This window comes from Nicotiana tabacum, chromosome 22 (assembly GCF_000715075.1).
Source record: "Nicotiana tabacum cultivar K326 chromosome 22, ASM71507v2, whole genome shotgun sequence".
Classification (NCBI taxonomy): Eukaryota; Viridiplantae; Streptophyta; class Magnoliopsida; order Solanales; family Solanaceae; genus Nicotiana; species Nicotiana tabacum.
In genome coordinates, this window is record NC_134101.1 from 227,082,002 (window position 1) to 227,102,360 (window position 20,359).

Consider the following 20,359-nt stretch of genomic DNA (forward strand, 5'->3'; position numbering starts at 1 on the left):
TATTTAATTGTGAACACAGTAACAAAGACGATCTATCGGTTCCGAGATAAATTCAGAATCCATAAACTTTAAATTCTGGCTCCGCCTCTGATACCTCCTTAGGGTGCGACCCTTCTCCAAACCCTGCGTAAATGCGGATATTTTATGCACCATTTTTACGTTCAAACGGGAGCTTAGTTTACGCGAATCTTGATTTTATCAAGTGATGATAATTTTTTCCATCAAAATTTAGATAAATAAAAAGAAATAATTTAATAGTTTTATCTCCACTAAAATTTGAACATGAAACATATAGTTCTTCATCCACTTTAACTTTTTTTAAAATTTTTCTATTTTGGGGTTTATATTTGTCTTTTAGCTAATAAATTTGAACCTTCCTAGTTAGTCCCTCATTTTGTCTCTTTGAGAAGTTAACAGGGAATTACTGTGGGGACGTGCATCGCATACAATGTTAAGAAAAACACAATTTAATTATTTGTTTTAGATTTTAAAGTTTGCTATAAGTAATTCTATGATAATAATATTTTAAGAACCGCAAATATGTAGAATAAATTAATAAAACTTAATACTTCTTTTTTCTTTTCGATAAATTTCCTCTGTTAAGTTTTCAATGCAACTCTAAAACAGCTAGGTTGTCGAAGATACGTCTAAAGAAGGTAAGGCAAAGTTGGAAGGTAATTCCAAAATATTAAAAAAAATAGCCTTTATTTTTAAAAAGTGTTAGATTAAATTCGATAAAATCCATGCCTATAAAATGAAGAAAGAAGGCAAAATAAAAATATTAAATGTCTATCAAAATAATTGAAGTTTCAACTTTCAACTAATATTATGAATCTACCCGATTCAATTACATACATCGAAGGCAATTGAAAAGTATTCTTTTATGGATTAATAAAAAATGTAAAAAGAAAACTTAATGTCGTTTTTATTTTATTAGTTTCTTCCTTTTTACGTTTGACAGCATGAAAAACATTTCCAAAGAAATTTCTTATCGTTACTCTACAAAAGAAAAGTTGGAAATACTTTTCACTTGTGTTTTGTTAACAAGTCGCAAATCCCTAAAAATTTAATGCGTCCCGGATTATTTGTTTTGCGATCAATTCAATCGTAAATTGTTTGAGATCATGTGTTTTTCGACCGATTGTTTTCAATCGAAAATCTGTCTAAATGGCTCGATTTCCGATGAATTTACGACCGTTTTGACAGTCGGAATTTAGCCATTTTCTAATAGTGACGCCACGATTTGACTAGTTTAGAATTTCAGAAAAACATAAGATTATCCACAATTGGATTGTGATGACCCAAAAGGTCAAAAGGTCATCACTTATTTTTAAACTAGATTCCGTGCTTCCGAGGCCTTGAAAACCTCATTTATCATTGCCTCGATTTGCGTGCACCATTCAGGTGCGTAGCCAGAAAGCTTAAATATGAAATTCTGTGAAAAATGATAAAATTTGGTTATAAAATGAGTTAAATTGACTTCGGTCAACGTTTTGGGTAAACGGACCCGGACCCGTAATTTGACGGTCCCGGACCCGTAATTCGACGGTCCCGGAGGGTCCGTAGGAAAATATGGGACTTGGGCGTATGCCCGAAATCGAATTTCGAAGTCCCAATCCCGAGAAATGAATTTTTAAAGGAAATTGTTTTCTGAAAATTTTTAAGGAAATTTGAAATGAGATTTGATTAGAACATGTTAGTATCGGGCCCGTATTTTAGTTCTGGTGCCCGGTACATGTCTTATATATGATTTAAGATGTTTCTGTGAAATTTGATGAAAAACGGATATCATTTAACGTGATTCGGACCTAAATTGCTAAAGTTAATGCTTTATGAAGTTTGAGAAAATTCTTTGATTTTGAGGTTTAGTTCAATGTTCGTGATGTTATTTTGGCGATTTGATCACACGGATAAGTTTGTATGATGTTTTTGAGTTAGTACATATGGTTGGTTTGGAGCCCCGAGGACTTGGGTGAGTTTTGGATAGGTGTCAGAGTGTTTTAAACTTAGAAAAATCTGGATTTTCTGCTGCATCTGGTGTTCAAAGATTTAGTGCTATGCAATCGCATAGTAAGTCCCGCGATCGCATAGTGAAAAACTTCAAGGTCCTGTTTTGTTATATGTGATCTCATACATCTCTCTGCGATCGCGTAGGGTTAAGTCTGAGAGGTCATTCTTTTGCTCTATGCAATCGCACTGCGTACTCCGCGATCGCGATGTGTTAGCCCCCAGCCTTTATTTCCTTCTATGCGATCGCATGATATAGTCTGCGATCGCAACATTCATCCTCAGTTATTCTATGCGATCGCATCCTTTGCTCCGCGATCGCGTAGGCCAAATTCGCCCAGTTATTTTAAATGTTCAAAAACAATAGCCATTCGGGATTTTCACAAAATTTCATAACTCCTTCTTCTCCACACCTCTTGGGGCGATTTTTGAAGAGTTTCTTCACTATAACTTCATAGGTATGTAATCTTAAGCTTGTTTTCTTCCATTTCTATCATCACCCATTAGATTTCTAGGCCTAAAACATGTGATTAAGGGTAGAAAATTAGGAATTTGGGTAGAATTAGGGCTTTTTGATTAATTATGATTTAGACCTCATTTTGGGGTCGGATTTGAAAACAAATTATATATTCGGGCTCATGGGTGAATGGGTGATCGGGTTTTGGTCCGAACCTCGTGTTTTGACCAAGCGGGCCCGGGGTCGATTTTTGGATTTTTGGGAAGAATGATTGGAAGCTATAATTAAGCATTGAAATTTGATTGTTTAGCATTTATTGATGTTATTACGTCGATTATGTATAGATTTGATTGGGTTGGAGCCAAATTTGAAATGAAAAGCGGTGTTTGAGGCTGGAGTTGGCCGTGGAAGTTTGAGGTAAGTGTCCGGTCTAACCTTAGCTTGGGGGATTAGGAGTTGAGTCATATTTGATATTTGCTTCTTGTTGAGTACGACGTATAGGCATGGTGACGAGTATCTATACGTTGGTGCCGAGCATGACCGTGACTCTTAAATTGATACTTGTTGTATTCTTGAATGTTATTATGGTTAAAATAGTGAGTAAATCCTTGATATTGAGCAAAGACTTAGTTTGTTTATCGTAGAACCTACTTATGATTGAGAAATGGGGGTAATTGAGACGAGTAGGAGTTGAATTATGATTGGTTATAGCTGATTTTCCCTTGCCGGGACGTATATACTGGTACTGTTGAGTTCATTTGCCGGGATAGTGTAGTCTATTGTTGATCCTTTGCCGGGACGGTTAATTATGATTATTGTTGACTGTATAGTTGGAACGGGTTGTGTGCTGCAACATTATTATATATATATATATGGATCGGGTTGCACGCCGCAACAGATATTATATTGGATCGGGTTTCACACCGCAACAGATATATTAGATCGGGTTTCACGTTGCAACAGATATTATATTGGATCGGGTTGCACGCCGCAATAGATATTATATTGGATCGGGTTGCATGCCGCAACAGTTATATATATGTGGATCGGGTTGCATGCCGCAACAATGTTAAATGACAAGGGATCGGGTTGCGCGCCGCAACAGTATTATTATTGTATTGTTGTAGATATTGAGTTGTCCTTTCATATTTTATTAAGTTTCTGTTAGTCTTGATATGTTTCCCCGAAGCATGTACCCCCTCCCATTTTAAACTGCCCATTCCTGTTTATTTTCCGCCATATATTATATAACTGCACAGATTTATCTGGAGTCTGGTCCTAGCCTCGTCACTACCTCGTCGGGGTTAGGCCAGGCACTTACCAGCACATAGAGTCGGTTGTGCTGATATTACACTCTGCACTCTGTGCAGATACTGGAGCAGTACTCGGTCAACAACAATAGCTCGGGAGCCAGCCTTCAGTCCACCGAGATTCTGAGGTAGCCATGCAGGCGTCCGCAGGCCCGGCGTCTCTTCTATCAGTTTTTGTATTCTGTTATCATTTTTACTCGAGACAGACTATGTTCTTTCTTTCAAACACTTATATGTAGTAATCATAGATGGTCCGTGAATGTTATGATGCCAGTTTCTGGGTAGAGACATGTGTTAATTTCCGTATTATTTTGGTTCATTTTGTCTAAATCTTCCGCTTAATCTCATATTCTACTGTTATTTAAATGTTTATCATCTGTCAAATTGCAAGTGGTTAAAAGGATTAAAACAAAAGAGTTAAAGATTTCTAATTTCGTGGCTTGCCTAGCTTCTACAAGTAGGCGCCATCGCGACTCCCGTGGGTGAGAAATCCGGGTCGTGACAAGTTGGTATTAGAGTTCTAGGTAACATAGGTCTCATAATTCATGGACAAGCTCAGTAGAGTCTGAGGAATCGGTATGGAAACGTCTGCATTTATCCCCCAGAGGCTACAGAGTTAGGAAAACATCACAGTTGTTCTTTCTTGTTGTGCGGTCTTGTTTAGCAATGCTAAATTGAATTTCTACTTTGTTCTTTCGCAGATGGCGAGAACACGCGCTTCCTCATCTACCACTCAGCAGCCCGAGCCTCCAACAGCAACTCTCACGAGGGACAGAGGGCGAGGCCAAGGCAGTGCTATAGGTCGAGGTAGGAGCAGAGCTTAGCCCCGAGCAGCAGCCCAGTAGCGGAGCCTCAGGTTGACTTTGATGATGAGGTCCCGGCCCCAGCAACTCCAATGGGCCCAGCTCAAGTCCCAAAGGGGTTTATTACTACCCCAGTTCTTCAGGATGCTCTGATCCAATTAGTGGGCCTCATGGAGAGTGTCACCCGGGCAGGCTTGCTCCTGTAGCACCAGCCGTCTCTCAGGCTGGAGGAGGAGCCCAGACTCCTGCTACTCGCACTCCGGAGCAGGTAGCTCCCCAAATTCAGACTCCAACGGTTCAGCCAGTTGGAGCAGTTCAGCCGGGTGTGGTAGCTCAGACCGGTGATGGAGCAGCTATGTATGCTGATGCTTTGCGGAGGCTGGATAGGTTCACCAAGCTCTTTACTTCTACTTTTAGCGGTGCATCTATTGAGGATCCCCAAGATTATCTAGACAGTTTCCACGAGGTTCTCAGGAACATGGGTATTGTTAAGACCAATGGGGTCGATTTTGCTACATTTCGCCTGTCTGGATCCGCCAAGACTTGATAGAGGGATTACTGCTTAGCTAGACCAGCCGGATCACCATCTTTGACTTGGGAGCAGTTCACACAACTATTTCTGGAGAAGTTTCTCCCCTTTACTCAGAGAGAGGCTTATCGGAGGCAGTTTGAGCACCTCCAGCAGAGTTCCATGACGGTTACCCAGTATGAGACCAGGTTCATCGACATAGCTTGACATGCTCTTATCATACTTCCTACCGAGAGAGAGAGGGTGAGGAGGTTTATTGACGGTCTTATTCAGCCAATTCGTCTTCAGATGGCCAAGGAGGCTGGGAGCGAGATCACTTTTCAGGATGCAGCCAATGTGGCTCGCAGATTTGAGATAGTTCTATCGCAGGGAGGTGGTCATGGGTTGGATAAGAGGCCCCGACATTCAGGTAGATTCAGTGGTGTCTCGTCTGAAGGCAGAGATTCATATGGTAGAGGCCATCCTCATAGGCCCTTTCAGTTAGATCTTCAAGTCTCTCACGGTGTTTCAGGTAGCCGTGGTCCGTAGATGCAGTATTCTGAACAACAGTCCTACAGTGCACCACCAGCTCCCATCATTGCACCGCCACTCCAGAGTTTTCGGGGTGGTCATTCGGGTTGCCAGGGTCAGTCTCAGTTTCCTCAGCCACAGCACTCAGGTGGATGTTTTGAGTGTGGTGAGTATGGTCATATTAGGAGGACTTGTTCGAGGTTGGTGGGTACTCAGTCGCAGCAGCAGGGTTCCCGTGCTATGATTCAGGCACCAGATGTTCCATAGATCGCGTAGCCAACTAGAGGTGGGGGTAGGGGTGCTAGAGGTAGAGGTAGAGGATTTAGAGGTGGAGCTCAAACCGCTAGAGGTGGAGGCCAGCCAGCTGCAGGCCGTCCCAGAGATGTAGCCTAAGGTGGTGGGGACTAACACTGATGTTATGCTCTTCCAGCTAGGCCCGAGGCTGAGGCTTCAGATGCGGTGATCACAGGTACTGTTCTGGTTTGTGATAGAGATGTTTCAGTGTTATTTGATCCAGGGTCTACATACTCGTATGTGTCATCTTATTTTGCACCGTATCTGGTCATGCCTAATGATTCACTGAGTCCCTATTTATGTGTCTGCACCGGTGGGTGAATCTATTATGGTTGATCGAGTCTTTTTTATTATGGTGATTGGGTATCTTGAGACTCGTGTAGATTTATTGCTTTTAGACATGGTCGATTTTGATGTTATATTGGGGATGGATTGGTTATCACCTTACCACGCTGTTTTGGACTGTCATGCCAAGACGGTGACCTTAGCTTTACCGTGTATGCCTCGTTTAGAGTAGAGATGGACTCCTGGTCATTCTACCCATAGTGTTATCTTGTATGTGAAGGCTCGGCGTATGGTCGATAAGGGTTGTTTGGCCTATTTGGCATATGTTCGCGATTCCAGTGTTGAGGTTCCATCTATTGATTTTGTGCTCATTGTTCGTGAGTTCCCTGAGGTATTCCCTTCAGACCTGTCGGGTATGCCGCCCGACAGGGATATTGACTTTTGCATTGATTTAGCTCTGGGCACTCAGCCCATTTCTATCCCGCCGTATCGTATGGCCTCATCTGAGTTGAAGGAGTTAAAGGAGCAACTGCAAGACTTGCTTGAGAAGGGTTTCATTAGACCTAGTGTTTCGCCTTGGGGTGTGTCGGTGTTGTTTGTTAAAAAGAAGGATGGGTCAATGGGAATGTGTATTGATTACGGGCAATTGAACAAGGTTACAATCAAGAATAAGCATCTACTGCCGAGGATTGATGATTTGTTCGATCAGCTTCATGGTGCCAAGGTATTTTCAAAGATTGACTATTGATCTGGATACCATCAGTTGAGGATTAGGGCATCTGATGTCCCTAAGACAGCTTTCCGCACTCGGTACGAGCATTATGATTTCTTGGTTATGTCATTTGGGTTGACCAATGCCCCAGCAACTTTTATGGACTTGATAAACCGAGTGTTCAGGCCTTATTTGGAATCGTTCGTGATAGTCTTCATTGATGATATTTTGATATATTCCTGCAGCCAAGAGGAACACGAGCAGCATCTTACAGTGGTTCTTCAGACTCTGAAGGATAGTCAGTTATATGCTAAGTTCTCGAAGTGTGAGTTCTGGTTGAGTTCAGTTGCATTCCTGGGTCATGTTGTATCAGCAGAGGGTATTCAGGTTGATCGAAGAAGATTGAGGCAGTCAAGAACTAGCATAGACCAGCATCAGCTACAGAGATTCGGAGTTTCTTGGGATTGGCAGGCTACTATCATCGGTTCGTGGAGGGTTTTTCATCCATTGCAGCCCCGATAACCAGGTTGACCCAGAAGGGTGCCCAGTTCAGGTGGTCGGATGAGTGTGAGGCGAGCTTTCAGAAGCTCAAGACAGCTCTGACTACGGCACCGGTGTTGGTTTTGCCTACAGGATCTAGGCCTTATATAGTTTATTGTGATGCATCTCGTGTTGGGCTTGGTGCAGTGTTGATACAGGATGGCAAGGTTATTGCCTATGCTTCGCGGTAGTGGAAGATTCATGAGAAAAACTATCCGGTTCATGATTTAGAGTTGGCAGCCATTGTTCACGCATTGAAGATTTGGAGGCATTATCTGTATGGCGTGGCATGTGAGGTGTTCACGGATCACAAGAGTCTTCAGTATTTGTTCAAGCAAAAGGAGTTGAATTTGAGGCAGACGAGGTGGTTGGATTTGTTGAAGCATTATGATATCACTATCTTATATCATCTGGGGAAGGTCAACGTGGTGGCCGATGCTTTGAGTAGGAAGTCAGCTAGTATGGGCAGTTTTGCTTATATTCCGGTCGATGAGAGGCCGCTTGCTTAGGATGTTCAGGCTTTGGCCAATCGGTTTGTGAGGTTGGATATCTTTGAGCCTAGTCGTGTTCTAGCTTGCACGGTCGCTCGTTCTTCTTTATTGGAGCATATCAGTAATCGGCAGTATGATGATCCCCATTTGTGTGTCCTTAGAGACACGGTGCAGCGTGGAGGTGCCAAGTAGGTTACCTTAGATGATGATGGAGTTTTGAGATTGCAGGGTCGAGTTTGTGTGCCTAATGTGTATGTTCTTCGAGAGTTGATCTTAGAGGAGGCTCATAGCTCCCGGTACTCTATTCATCTGGGCGCCACGAAGATGTATCAGAATTTGTGGCAGCATTATTGGTGGCGTAGAATGAAGAAGGATATCGTTGCATATGTAGCTTGTGTTTGAATTGTTAGCAGGTTAAGTATGAGCATCAGAGGCCTGATGGTTTGTTTCAGAGGACTGAGCTTCCCGAGTGGAAGTGGGAGCGGATCACTATGGACTTCGTTGTTGGACTCCCACAGACTCGGAGGAAGTTCGACGCAGTATGGGACATTGTTGATAGGCTGACCACGTCAGCACATTTCATTCTTGTGGCAGTCTCCTATTCATCCGAGAGGTTAGCTGAGATCTATATCCGGGAGATTATTTGTTTTCATGGTGTGCCCGTGTCTATAATTTCGGACCGAGGTACGCAATTTACCTCGCGTTTCTGGAGAGCAATTCAGTGAGAGTTGGGCACCCAGGTTGAGTTGAGTACATTATTTCATCCTCAGACGGACGGGTAGTCCGAACGGACTATTCAGATTTTGGAGGATATGCTTCGAGCTTGTGTCATTGACTTTGGAGGCTCGTAGGATCAGTTCTTGCCTTTACCAGAGTTTGCCTACAACAAAAGCTACCAGTCGAGTATACAGATGGCTCCTTATGAGGCTTTATATGGTAGGCGGTGTCGGTCTCCGGTTGGATGGTTTGAGCCAGGAGAGGCTCGGTTGTTGGGTACGGATCTGGTTCAGAAGGCCTTGGACAAGGTCAGGATTATTCAGGATAGGCTTCGTACAGCTCAGTCCAGGAAAAAGAGTTATACAGACCGCAAGGTTCGAGATGTGGCTTTTATGGTCGGTGAGCGGGTATTGCTCCGAGTGTCGCCTATGAAGGGCGTGATGAGATTTGGGAAGAAGGGCAAGCTTAGCGTTAGGTTCATTGGTACGTTTGAGATTCTTGATCGAGTGGTAGAGGCGTCTTATAGACTTGCATTGTTGCCGAGCTTATCAGCTGTGCATCTAGTGTTTCATGTGTCCATGCTTCGGAAGTATCACGACGATCCATCCCACGTGTTAGATTTCAGCATTGTCCAGTTGGACAAGGACTTGTCTTTTGAGGAGGAGCCGGTAGCTATTCTAGACCGGCAGGTTCATCAGTTGAGATCGAAGAGTTTTCCTTCTGTTCGTGTTCAGTGGAGAGTTCAGCCTCCTAAGACATCGAACTGGGAGTCCGAGTTCGATATGCGGAGCTATTATCCTCATCTTTTTCCCGACTCAGGTACTTTCTTCTTCTGTCCGTTCAAGGACGAACGGTTGTTTTAGAGGTGGAGAATGTGATGACCCCAAAGGTCATTACTTGTTTTTAAACTAGATTATGTGCTTCCGAGGCCTTGAAAACCTCATTTATCATCACCTCGATTTGCGCGCGCAGTCCGGGCAAGTAGACAGAAAGCTTAAATATGAAATTCTGTGAAAATAAGTTAATTTGACTTCGGCCAACGTTTTGGATAAATGGACCCAGACCCGTGATTCGACAGTCCTGGAGGGTCCGTAGGAAAATATAGGACTTGGGCGTATGCCCGGAATCGAATTCCGAGGTCCAAACCTCGAGAAATGAATTTTTAAAGGAAATTGTTTTCTGAATTTTTTTAAGGAAATTTAAAATGAAATTTGATTAGATCATGTTAGTATCAGGCCCGTATTTTGGTTCTGGCGCCCGGTACAGGTCTTATATATGATTTAAGATGTTTCTGTGAAAATTTGATGAAAAACGGATATCATTTGACATGATTCGTGCCTAAATTGCTAAAGTTAATGCTTTATGAAGTTTGAGAAAATTCTTTGATTTTGAGGTTTAATTTGATGTTCGTGATGTTATTTTGGCGATTTTGATAAGTTCGTATGATGTTTTTGAGTTAGTACGTATGGTTGGTTTGGAGCCCCGAGGGCTCGGGTGAGTTTTAGATAGGTGTCGGAGTGTTTTAAACTTAGAAAAATCTGGATTTTCTGATGCATCTGGTGTTCAGAGATTTAGTGTTATGCGATCGCATAGTAAGTCCCGCGATCGCATAGTGAAAAACTTCAGGGTCTTGTTTTGTTATATGCGATCGCATACATCTCTCCGTGATCGCGTAGGGTTAAGTCTGAGAGGTCCTTCTTTGCTCTATGCGATCGCACTGCCTACTCCGCGATCGCGATGTGTTAGCCCCCAGCCTTAATTTCCTTCTATGCGATCGCATGGTATAGTCTACGATCGCAATGCTTAGCCTCAGTTATTATATGCGATCGCATCCTTTGGTCCGCGATTGCGTAGGCCAAATTCGCCCAGTTATTTTAAATGTTCAGAAACAGTAGCCATTCAGGATTTTCACAAAATTTCATAACTCCTTCTTCTCCACACCTCTTGGGGCGATTTTTGAAGTGTTTCTTCATTATAACTTCATAGGTATGTAATCCTAAGCTTGTTTTCTTCCATTTGTATCATCACCCATTAGATTTCTAGGCCTAAAACATGTGATTAAGGGTAGAAAATTAGGAATTTGGGTAGAATTAGGGCTTTTTGATTAATTGTGATTTAGACCTCGTTTTGGGGTCAGATTTGAAAACAAATTATATATTCGGGCTCGTAAGTGAATGGGTGATCGGATTTGGTCCGAACCTCGTGTTTTGACCAAGCGGGTCCGGGGTCAATTTTTGAATATTTGGAAAGAATGATTGGAAGCTATAATTAAGCATTGAAATTGGATTGTTTAGCATTTATTGATGTTATTAAGTCGATTATGTATAGATTCGAATGGGTTGGAGCCAAATTTGAAAGGAAAAGCGGTGCTTGAGGCTGGAGTTGGCCGTGGAAGTTTGAGGTAAGTGTCTGGTCTAACCTTAGCTTGAGGGATTAGGAGTTGAGTCCTATTTGCTATTTGCTTCTTGTTGAGTAAGACGTATAGGCATGGTGACGAGTATCTATACGTTGGTGTCGAGCATGACCGTGAGTCTTAAATTGATACTTGTTGTATTCTTGAGTGTTACTATGATTGAAATAGTGAGTAAATCCTTGATATTGAGCTAAGACTTAGTTTGTTTAACGTAGAACCTACTTATGATTGAGAAATGCTGGTAATTGACACGAGTTGGAGTTGAATTAAGATTGGTTATAGTTGATTCTCCCTTGCCAGGACGTATATACTGGAATTGTTAGGTTCCCTTGCCGGGATAGTGTAGTCTATTGTTGTTCCCTTACCGAGACAATTAATTACCACAACAGATACTATATTGGATCGGGTTGCACGCCGCAACAGATATTATATTGGATCGGGTTTCAAGCCGCAACAGATATTATATTGGATCGGGTTGCATGCCGCAACAGATATTATATTGGATCGGGTTGCACGCCACAACAATGTTAAATGATAAGGGATCGGGTTGCGCGCCGCAACAAGTATTGCTATTGTATTGTTGTAGATATTGAGCTGTCCTTTCATATTTTATTAAGTTTCTGTTGGTCTTGATATGTTTCCCCGAAGCATGTACCCCCTCCCATTTTAAACTGCTTATTCCTATTTCTTTTCCGCCATTTATTATATACCTGCACAGGTTTATCTGGAGTCTGGTCCTAGCCTCGTCACTACCTCGCCGAGGTTAGGCCAGGCAATTACCAACACATGGGGTCGGTTGTGCTGATACTATACTCTGCACTCTGTGCAGATACCAAAGCAGTACTCGGTCAATAGCAGTAGCTCGGGAGTCAGCCTTCAGTCCACCGAGATTCCTAGGTAGCCCTGCAGGCATCCGCAGGCCCAACGTCTCTTCTATCGGTTTTTATGTTCTGTTATCATTTGTACTCGAGACAGACTATGTTCTTTCTTTCAAACACTTATATGTAGTAATCATAAATGGTCTGTGAATGTTGTGACGCCAGTTTCTGGGTAGAGGCATGTGTTGATTTCCATATTATTTTGGTTCATTTTGTCTAAGTCTTCCGCTTAATCTCATATTCCGCTGTTATTTAAATGTTTATCATATGTCAAATTGCAAGTGGTTAAAAGGATTAAAACAAAAGAGTTAAAAGAGTTAGTTGTTGGGGCATTGGTCAACCCAAATGACATAACCAAGAACTCATAATGTCGGTACCGAGTGCGGAAAGCTGTCGTAAGGATATCATGCCCGAATCCTCAACTGATGGTAGCCAGATCTCAAGTCAATCTTTGAAAATACCTTGGCACCCTGAAGCTGGTCAAACAAGTCATCAATCCTCGGCAATGGATACTTATTCTTGATTGTAACCTTATTCAACTGCTGGTAATCAATACACATTATCATCGAACTATCCTTTTTCTTAACAAACAACACCGGCGAGCCCCAAGGCGAAATACTGGGTCTAATGAAACCCTTCTCAAGCAAGTCCTGTAACTATTCCTTCAACTATTTCAACTCAGGCGGGGCCATACGATACGGCGGAATAGAAATGGGTTGAGTGCCCGGAGCCAAATTAATACAAAAGTCAATATCCCTATCGGGCGGCATACCCGGCAGGTCTAAAGGGAATACCTCAGGGAACTCACGAACAACGGGCACAGAATCAATAGATGGAACCTCAGCACTGGAATTGCGAACATATGCCAAATAGGCCAAACACCCCTTCTAGACCATACATTGAGCCTTCACATACGAGATAACACTGCGAGTAGAATGACCAAGAGTCCATCTCCACTCTAAACGAGCCATACCCGGTAAAGCTAAGGCCACGGTCTTGGTATGATAGTCCAAGATAGGTGATAACCAGTCCATCCCCAATATAACATCAAAATCAACCATGTCCAGAAGCAACAAATCTACTCGAGTCTCAAGACCCCCAATCATAACTACACAAGAGCGATGGACTCGATCTACCACAATAGAATCACCCACCGGTGTAGACACATAAACATGAACACTCAATGAATCACTAGGCATGACCAGATACGATGCAAAATAAGATGACACATACGAGTATGTAAACCCTGGATCAAATAACACGGAGGCATCTTTATCACAAACCAGAACCGTACCTGTAATAACTATATCTGAAGCCTCAACCTCGAGCATGGCTGGAAGAGCATAACATCGAGGCTGGGCCCCACCACCCTGAACCACATCTCTGGGACAGCCTGCTGCTAGCTGGCCTCCACATCTAGCGGTCTGAGCTCCACCTTTAAATCCTTTACCTCCACCTCTAGCACCTCTACCCACACCTCTAGCTGGCTGGGCGGGTTGTGGAACACCTGGTACCTGAACCATAGCACGGGGATCCTGCTACGGTGACGGAGTACCCACCAACCTCGGACAAGTCCTACTGATATGACCATACTCACCACACTCAAAACATCCACTTGAGTGTTGTGGTTGAGGAAACTGAGACTGACCCTGGCGACCCGAATGACAACCCCGAAAACTCTGGAGCAGCGGTGCACTGATAGGAGCTGGTGGTGCACTGTAGGACTGTTGATCAGAATACTGCATTTGCGGACCACGGCTACCTGAAGCACCGTGAGAGACCTGAAGAGCTGACTAAAAGGGCCTAGGAAGATGGCCTCTACCATATGAATCTCTGCCTCCAAACGAGGCACTATTGAATCTACCTGAATGTCGGGGCCTCTTATCCGACCCATGACCACCTCCCTGCGACAAAACTATCTCAACTCTGCAGGCCACATTGGCCGCCTCCTAAAAAGTGATCTCGCTCCCAGCCTCCTTGTCCATCTGAAGACGCATCGGCTGAATAAGACCGTCAATAAACCTCCTTGTCACACCTCCTTTTTCCGCCCCGCGAGGGGTGAAGGGAGTTTTTTCCAATTAAAGGACAATCGAAACGGGATTGGTTTGTTTATTTCAAAGTCACCACTTGGGAGATTTGGTGTCCCAAGTCACCAATTTTAATCTCGAATCGAGGAAAAGAATGACTCCGTATTACAGTCTGCGTACCAGAAATCCGGATAAGGAATTCTGTTAACCCGGGAGAAGGTGTTAGGCATTCCCGAGTTCCGTGGTTCTAGCACGGTCGCTCAACTGTTATATTCGGCTTGATTATCTGATTTTATACAAATATGAACTTATGTGCAAATTTTATCTTTTAACCGCTTTATTATTATTGTTTTTAAAAGAAATGTGAACATCGCTTAAAACACGTCTCTGGACTGCGTCACATGAAATGCACCCACAATCCGAAACACGTTTTATTTGATGTTTTGGGATTTGGATTCGGGTCGCATGAAATGCACACCCAGGCTTAAGAAAGTAAAATATTAAACACGCGCCTAAAGAGACTATCGCGTTATTATTTTAGAAAGACCGTGAAATTCGCTAAACGGTCCTTCCGAATTCTAATTAAACCATACATTTTGTGAGGCCCCCGCAATCTATACGTTTTATTTGGCGAGACTCGTCTCATTTTTATTTTAAAGGATAAACCTACAATGACTATATTTTCTATTAAATTCGTCTCTAAAAATAAAAGAAATCTCTTAATTATTTACATGCTGAAAAACGTCAACTTATTAGTTATTAGTTTACGGCTAATGCGAATGGAAAATTGCGATCGAGTTTGTACAAAGAAAAACTACTTTCATTCTATATTCTATTATTCAATAATACGAGAACATGAGATTGACATACCATAATATCAAAACGAATTAACTAGTATTTGATTAATTTAAACTAACATTATTAGATGAAGAAATTATACATATGCAACCCCATTACTCATTAATAAATCGACTACATTTTTATACAAAGAAAGGAAAATTATATTCAAACACAAATCTGAACAGGAGGGATTCAACATGAACAAAAGCCTGATTAATATTTCATTTCTCTTCCAACCGAGAGTGTACAAATGTGTACCTGGAAATGGCAGTACAAGAACAAAAGAAGGAGAAGTCAGCAGCAATAATACCACAGCAACAGCATATTCGGCAACACCGCAAAACCAGTAACAACCAGTAGAACAACCCGGCAACAGATTGAAAACTCAGCAATACTAAAGTGCAATCACAATCAAAGCAGAGGAGAGAAAAGATACAAGATGCAGTAATTTCGGATTTTTGAATAACACTCGAGAAAAGCAAACGGAAATTATTCGAGTGAAAGTTCAAATTGTATTTCTCTTTTACTCTCAAAATGCTTCAAGTCTGTCCGCTCTTAAGTGTAAAAATCTGTCAATAATCTCCACTCTTTTCCTCTCAATGTTCAAGTCCTAAAAACTCTCCATATTTCAAGTCAAGAATGACTCTATATATAGCAAGACAAGTCTTCAATTCCCAATCCCAAATTAATCCCCCAATGGCATGCTTTGTCCCACTACTTAATGTTTTCTTTATTTTAAATATTGTCCTCCATGCCTACATTAAATAAATACCACATTCTCAACCCATTACAATATGTCCCCCATGCCCCCATTAAACAAGTACAAGATTCCTCCCCATTATGTTTTGTCTTGTCCCCCATTATGTTAAACAAGTACATCAAAAACTCCACCCCATTATATTTTGTCCCCCATGCCTACATAAACAATTATAATAATGTTCAATTACCAAACTACCCCTCCGACCTTATTGCAATTACCATTTTACCCCTGAACGGATTGCAATTTACCAAATTACCCCATCAGCTCTAAACACTCAATTAATCATAACTTGACCAAAATATAGTCAAGATGACCAATTTCTCAACAATCTTCAACAACAAATTATACGAACACGATGAACAACACAACTCCAAATTAATGGGAATAAATCAACCATATCAGGAACCAATCCTGGTTAATTTAGACCATCAATGGATGAACAAAGATACAACAATAAACAACAAAATACATGATTCAAACTAAACAAATCAAAACAAACATAAACTCACATTAAATCACTGGGTTTAAACATGATCTTCAAACCAAGACGAACATGAATTAAACCTATTTTTAAGCAACAAACATGATGGATTCACATGACTCAAACGACACTAATAATTTCTGGAAAATACATAACAACATGAAACAAATTGAAGAAATAACCAATTAAATTTCAATTTGAATCTAACAAACATTAAACTAACAAATATTCACTTAAACAATAATACAAACATGAAATAAACATGAAAAACAACTAATTAACTTCCATTCGAAATCTGAAAATTAATTTAACAAAACATATGAACATGAACAAAACCAAAAATCAAATATCTAACCATAGACATGAACAAAACAAACATTTGCCGATTTTAGATTCGAAAATATCAAAACAAAATACGGACAAAATAAAACTCAAAAACTACTAACCGAATCGAACGACACACAACGACCAACTAACGACGAACTCGAACAGTGATCGACGACATCGACCAAGCTCGTCCATGTGCGCGAGGAAGAAGTGAAGAGGACGAAGGCAACTGGGGGGGGTGCGTCGGGTTCGCCTGCAGCTGAAAGCAGAAGAAATAGCTACGGAACAACTCGGCCATGGCGAGCTCAAGCTTTGAAGAAGATGAAGTGTAAGCAGCAGCGCGGCAGCAACCAATGGCGAAGAACACCGCAGCAGCAACCCGCAGCACGTTTGGAACGGGAAGACGAAGCAGCAGCTGCTGAAACAATGGCGTTTGTCGGAGCAGTAGCAGCGATGAGCTCCGATAAAGCTGGAACGAGGTCGGGGGCAGCTGGGTCTATTTGGACGTGACTGGGTTTGGACAACGCAGCAGCGGTTGCTGCTGCTTAACGTGGAAGGAGGGATCGTTTGGGCAAGGTGGTGACGACGATGACGAACCAGCCGTGGTCGTCGAAGGAGAAGAACGCAACAACAGCTGCTCGAGTTCCGACGAGGGGGGGTGACAACAAGGACGCAGACGAAGCCATGGGAGGCAGCCATGGATGGGGTGTGAGGAAGCTTGGAGAAGAAGAAGCAAAGGAAAGGGGGGGGGAACCATTTTTTAGGTTTTTTAGGGTTTTTTCTCTTTTTCTTTTTCTTTTTGTGTTTTGAATGAAGAGGGGTGTTGGGTTAATGGGTTAATGGGGCGGACCGGGTCGACCCGGTATGAAGTGGACTGGGTCATGGGGAAGATTGGGCAATTATTTGGGCCTGAGGTTGAAATTTGAAGAAGTGGCCCAATCCGATTTTTCTTTGTATTTTTGTTCTCTTTTCTTCCTTTATTTTCTAAAACTAAATTATAAAAATACTTAAATTATTATTAAGAACTAAATTAAGTTATAAAAGCGCAAATTAACTACCAATAACAATTAACGCACAATTAAGTAATAATTAAGCATAAAATTGTATATTTGGACATTAAATGCTAAAAATGCAAAAGATGCCTATTTTTGTAATTTTCATTTTTTGTAAACAAACTTAATTACTAAAAAATTGTAGAATTAAATCCTACATGCAAAATGCGACATATTTTTGTATTTTTTATTAATTTAACAAATAAGCAAACACAGACAAATACAAATAATTATCCAAAAATATCACAAAATCTCACAAAATTGCACACCAAGGAAAATCATTTGATTTTGAATTTTTTGGGAGTAATTCTCATATAGGGCAAAAATCACGTGCTTACACTCCTCACCCTCTCTCTTTCGGTAGGAAGTATGACAAGAGTATGGCGAGCTAAGTCGATGAACCTGGTCTCATACTGGGTAACCGTCATGGAACCCTGTTGGAGGCACTCAAACTGCCTCCGATAGGCCTCTCTCTGAGTAATGGGGAAAAATTTCTCCAGAAATAGCTGTGTGAACTGCTCCCAAGTCAAAGATGGTGATCCGGCTGGTCTAGCTAAGCAATAATCCCTCCACCAAGTCTTGGCGGATCCAGACATGCGAAATGTAGCAAAATCGACCCCATTGGTCTCAACAATACCCATGATCCTGAGAACCTCGTGGTAGTTGTCTAGATAATCCTGGGGATCCTCAGTAGATGCACCGCTGAAAGTAGAAGTGAAGAGCTTGGTGAACCTATCCAGCCTCCACAAAGCATCGACAGACATAACTGCTCCATCACCGGTCTGAGCTACCACACCTGTCTGAATTGCTCCAACTGGCTGAACCGCTGGAGTCTGAATTTGGGGAGCTACCTGCTCCGGAGTGCGAGTAGTAGGAGTTTGGGCTCCTACTCCAGCCTGAGAGACGGCTGGTGCTACAGGAAGCAAGCCTGCCCAGGTGACACTCTCCATGAGGCCCACTAATTGGACCAGAGCATCCTGAAAAACTGGGGTAGCAATAAACTCCTCTGGTACCTGAGCTGGGCCCACGGGAACTGCTGGGGCTGGAACCTCCTCATCAAAATCAACCTGAGGCTCCGCCACTGGTGTTGCTGCTCGGGGCTGAGCTCTGCCCCTACCTCGGCCTCTAGCACGGCCTAGGCCTCACCCTCTGCCCCTCATGGGAGCTGCTGCTGGGGGCTCGGGCTGCTGAGCGGTAGATGAGGAAGCATGTGTTCTCGCCATCTGAGAAAGAACATAGTAGAAATTCAATTAGCATTGAGAAACAAAACCGCACGACAAGAAAGAACAAATATGAAGCTTTTCCTAACTCTGTAGCCTTTGGGGGATAAATACAGACGTCTCCGTACCGATCCCTCATACTCTACTGAGCTTGTCCGTGAACTGTGAGACCTATGTAACCTAGAGCTCTGATACCAACTTGTCACGACCCGAATTTCCTACCCACAGGAGTCGTGATGGCGCCTACTCGTAGAAGCTAGGCAAGCCACGAAATTAGAAATTTTAACTCTTTTGTTTTAATCCTTTTAAACACTTGCAATTTTGACAGATGATAAACATTTAAATAACAACGGAATATGAGATTAAGCGGAAGACTTAGACAAAATAAACCAAAATAATACGAAAATCAACACATGCATCTACCCAGAAACTGGCGTCACAACATTCACGGACCATCTATGATTACTACATATAAGTGTTTGAAAGAAAAAACATAGTCTGTCTCAAGTACAAATGATAACAGAACATAAAAACTGATAGAAGAGACGTCGGGCCTGCGGACGCCTGCAGGGCTACCTCGGAATCTCGGTGGATTGCAGGTTGGTTCCCGAGCTACTGCTGCTGACCGAATACTTCTCCGGTATCTGCAATGAGTGTAGAGCGTAGTATCAGCACAATCGACCCCATGTGCTGGTAAGTGTCTGGCCTAACCCCGGCGAGGTAGTGACGAGGCTAGGACCAGACTCCAGATAAACCTGTGCAGTTATATAATATATATGGCGGAAAATAAACAGGAATGAGCAGTTTAAAATGGGAGGGGGTACATGCTTCGGGGAAACATATCAAGACCAACTGAAACCTAATAAAATATGAAAGGACAACTCAATATCTACAACAATACAATAATAATATTGTTGCGGCGCGCAACCCGATCCCTTATCATTTAACATTGTTGCGGCGTGCAACCCGATCCACATATATATAACTGTTGCGGCGTGCAACCCGATCCAATATAATATCTGTTGCGGTGTGCAACCCGATCCAATATAATATCTATTGCGGCGTGCAACCCGATCAAATATAATATCTTTTGCGGCGTGCAACCCGATCCATATATATATATAATAATGTTGCAGCGCGCAACCCGTTCCAACTATACAATCAACAATAATCATAATTAACCATTCCGGCAAGGGATCAACAATAGACTACATTATCCCGGCAAGGGAACTCAACAGTACCAGTATATACGTCCCTGCAAGGGAGAATCAGTTATAACCAATCTTAACTCAACTCCTACTAATCTCAATTACCACCATTTCTCAATCATAAGTAGGTTCCACAATAAACAAACTAAGTTTTTTCTCAATATCAAGGATTTACTCACTATTTCAACCATAGTAACATTCAAGAATACAACAAGTATCAATTTAAGACTCACGGTCATGCTCGACACCAACGTATAGATACTCGTCACTATGCCTATACGCCGTACTCAACAAGAAGCAAATAGCAAATAAGACTCAACTCCTAATCCCTCAAGCTAAGGTTAGACCGGACACTTACCTCAAACTTCCACGACCAACTCAAGCCTCAAACACCGTTTTTCCTTTCAAATTTGGCTCCAACCCAATCGAATCTATACATAATCGACTTAATAACATCAATAAATGCTAGACTATCCAATTTCAATGCTTAATTATAGC